Genomic DNA, 4,017 nt, shown 5'->3' with positions numbered 1-4,017 from the left:
AGCACCCAGCAGATATCAATCAGCCCTGTTAGATGTTACTATATTTGTGCTCCTTGCTCAAGAACACCGACACTACATTTGTTTTTTCTGTCCCACTCAAAACACACCTCTCAATTTTCAACGATTTGAAATCTTTAATTATTTGGTCTAAAATAAGTAAGGCAAAGTCATTGATGTGCTTATTGTATGAGTATATCATTGCTTCTTGCGCTTTCTCATGGCTATTAATCAATAATATTCAAGCATGCATAATTTTAGGTACAAATCTATTACAAAAATCCAAGAGTTCTATTGCAACATGTAACAAATCTATTACAAAAAAAATAAAACTATTATTCTTTCAAATGGTGGCTTTGTTGCATTAAGTTCAACAAGGATACAAAGTCATATGGTTGGTTAGAGGTAATGCTCAACTCCGAAGGTAACTCCACATGTGGCTGAAAAAAAATACCAATCAATAAAGTGATAATAAAGCATTTTAGCAATAATAAAGCATTTTAGCAATAATAATAAAATTAATCAAACACTGAACTTGCCTGTGATCTCTCTTTCACGTTCTTTGTATGCTTCTTACTTCCTTGTTTAACAATTTTTTCTACAGTAGATTGAAGCCTTTTCTTATGCCTACGACCTTTTCGTGATACTTGTTGGGGTTGTTAATCTCTAAATCATTTGCATTTTCATCTACCTCTTTCGAATTTTGATTATCTACATTATCCATTGAAGAGGCCTTTGGTTCCACCTACATAACCCAAACCGAGTCTAGTATATGATGTACGGTCTCGGTGGGCTCCTCGGATGCAGCGGCTACTTCAGTAATATTGTAAAATTGCTTGCACATCTCATCATAACGTTTCTTTACGGGCTCTAAACGACTTGGATCATGGCTACACTTGATGCTACTGTGCTTGCGCTTTAAAGTTTTCTTCCACCGATAAGAATGTATTTATTTGGTAATTTCTTCACTATTTCAAGACCAAGGACTGAAAGACTATGCCTGCATAAGATTTTCTTTGACTCAAAAAGATTGCATTGACAAGAAACATCTGAAGTGAAGAATCAAACGATACCTTATAAGTAACATCAAACATCTTATCACCATTCTCAATCTCTTCTATAACCATGTAAGTAACAACATATCCCTCTTCATGCTCTTTTGTTGAAAACCAATTAGCCTTTGCTCTAAACTCCTTTTGAAGCTCATTAAACTTTGCATGAGTATATTCCTTTTGAAACTGTTTTTCAATAGCAGAGGTAGTAGCACAAGGGATAATGGTATTGAAGCTAGCAGCATCCAATTCATATTCTTGTTGAGCTTTATTTGTAAGACAGTTGTCATATTGTGTTACAAATTGTTGCAATTTGCTCTTTGAGGTTAGGTAGCCCTTCATAAATGAGTGCATGCTTTCACTCCTTTGAGTGCTACTCATGCCTGCCTAAAAACCGTTGCTAAGAAAAATAGGGACCCACCTGTCACATTCTTTGTACAAACCTAAAACCATAAAATGGGCATAATCAAACTTGTAAGGCATATTGATTAATAAATGATAAATAATCAAACAGTAGATATAAGATAATCAAACTCATATAAAATACCTGCTAACCAATTATTATCAAGCAAATTGAATCTGTTGATAAAATCAGTCCAAGAGCTCTCAAATGCTTCCTTAGACCTAGAATCCCACACAATATATGTCATATCAGCACAAATCTCGTTAAATTGCTTGCATGCTCCTAGTTTTTCTGAAATTTTCTTTGTGATATGCCAAATACACCATCGATGTCGTGTCATTGGCAATGGTTTTTTAATGGCTTTCAGCATAGCTTTGCATTGATCCGTCAATATGCCAATAGGCGGCTTGCCACCCATACATCGTATCCAACAATCAAATAACCAAACAAAGGAATTCTCTTCTTCGCATGAAAGAAGAGCACAACCAAGTAGCAATGATTGCCCATGGTGGTTAACCCCAACAAATGTGCCAAAAAGTATATCATACCATATAATAAAAATAAGAGTACATAATCAAACTCAGTTTAATTCTATTCTACCTATAATCAAATTCATTCTATAACTTATCTATATACATCAAACATATGCAAAAACAAGAGTACATAATCAAACTTAGTATAACATGCACAGCAGCAGCAACATCATTCTATTGTACCTATCTATACATCAAACATATGCAAAAACAAGAGTACATAATCAAACTCAGTATATCATGCACAACAGCAGCAAATTCATTCTATTCTGCCTATCCCTATACATCAAACACATGCAAAAACCAAAGTGCATATAATTAACTTGAAATATATAATTGTGGTGTCATACCTATTTGTTAGGTACGTCGTATCAAAGCTCACAACGTCGCCAAAGTACTCATAAGCAGCACGACTTCTTGCATCAGCCTAAAAAGCATGCTTTATGTGATGTTGCTCGTCCAATTTAACTTCGTAAAAGAAGTTGTTTTCTTCTTGCATCCTATGAAAATACTGCATTAATGATTGCGCATCCCCCTCTTCTTCTATGACTCTGACACTTCTTGCTACATGATTCCGAAGATCTTTTTGAGTAAAAGTTAATTTATCATAGCCACCAGCAGCAGTTGCTAAGCTTTGATAGGTGTTTCTTATTGTAACACCAGTTTGATCATTGATCTCAGCTATCCGTTTGGCATGCAAACTTAGTTCCCTGTTCTTTCTCAGAGTCTTTGCCATGCTAGGACTAATAGCATGGTTGTGCTGGATATTCACAAAGGTTAACACATATTCCATCTTCTTATTCCTTTTCACAATAATCCTAGCTTTACAATTTTGCTCGGAAGTTGGATTTGTCTTCTTTAATGGATCAATTTTTGATCTTCGATAACCAGCTCTAGAACATACCAAGATTTGGTATGTAATTTGTCTATTTTGATCCCACTTAGTAGTTCTTATATTTCATGAAAAAACTAATCCTTTTTGCATAATTGGTATAAAAATTTTCATAATCTTTCATAGAGGAGAATGCCATTCCTATGTTTGGAACAACCTAAAAACATAGATAATAAAAAATTTAATAAAATCAAATCAGGTATAAAAATACTATCAATTTTCTATGAATGAACAAGACAAATTAGTAGTCAAGTACTGAATCTGAGTATAATCAAACTCAGTAAACATGTATAATCAAACTCAGTAGTCAAATATAGCACTGATCCTGAATATAATCAAACTCGGTAAACATGATAATCAAACTCAATAGTCAAATATAGTACTAAACTCAAACACATTCATAGAATCAGCATCATCATCTAAGCAAATGGAGAAGTTTTAAACATGCAAACTACTAATTTGACTCCAATCCAGAAGCTAAACATTTTTCTCATTACACAAATTTATAACATAAAATTTTTCAGGATATAATCACACAACGTACATGATGTAAAAGGATCTAAATGACATAATGAAGCCACATATCAGAAGCATAACTATTAGGAATTTGCCTATGGAATAAGCTTGTGTATCAAAGGCAATTACTTCTGTATATGCAAATGCTTCCATTGGCATAAGCTTGTGACATGCTCCTCTTTCTAACAGGCCTATGCTACTGAAATTTTTTGAGAAGTAATATTGATCGGTGTATAGTAATTTACTAAATCAGTGATGTCGCTTAAATCAAAGCAAAAGCCAAATCAAAAGCATTTGCATAACTAAATAATCAACACAATTAAAATCAAATCAGGAATAAAATATGGATAATCAAAAAATTAAAATCAAATCAAGAATAAAAAATTAACAAATGAAGTAAATTAAACATAAACCTTATCATTCGAGCTTGTGGATTCCATTGAATCACAAGTTATAATCAAAATCCTAAGATAACAAGAACCAAAAACGGCACGAAGCAAAGCAGAGAAAATCGCAGAGAAGAGAAGAAAGTGAGGAGTGAGGCTGGCACAATCAAAGAGAAGAGAAGAGAATTGAGGTGCATGCAATGGAACACTTTTTGCGAGAAGAGAAGAAAGCGCGAGA

At 33.7% G+C, this 4,017-nt stretch overlaps 1 pseudogene; it reads right to left on the bottom strand.

The window, feature by feature from the left end:
• Positions 1 to 742: 742 nt before the first annotated feature.
• Positions 743 to 2,778, bottom strand: LOC148563565 (protein FAR-RED IMPAIRED RESPONSE 1-like; annotated as a pseudogene).
• Between the last annotated feature and the right edge of the window lie 1,239 nt (positions 2,779 to 4,017).

This window comes from Arachis ipaensis, chromosome B5 (genome assembly GCF_059453495.1).
Source record: "Arachis ipaensis isolate K30076 ecotype BB chromosome B5, ASM5945349v1, whole genome shotgun sequence".
NCBI classification, from domain to species: Eukaryota; Viridiplantae; Streptophyta; class Magnoliopsida; order Fabales; family Fabaceae; genus Arachis; species Arachis ipaensis.
Note: the sequence above shows the minus strand (reverse complement) of the source record. Positions and strands in the feature narration are given on the sequence as shown.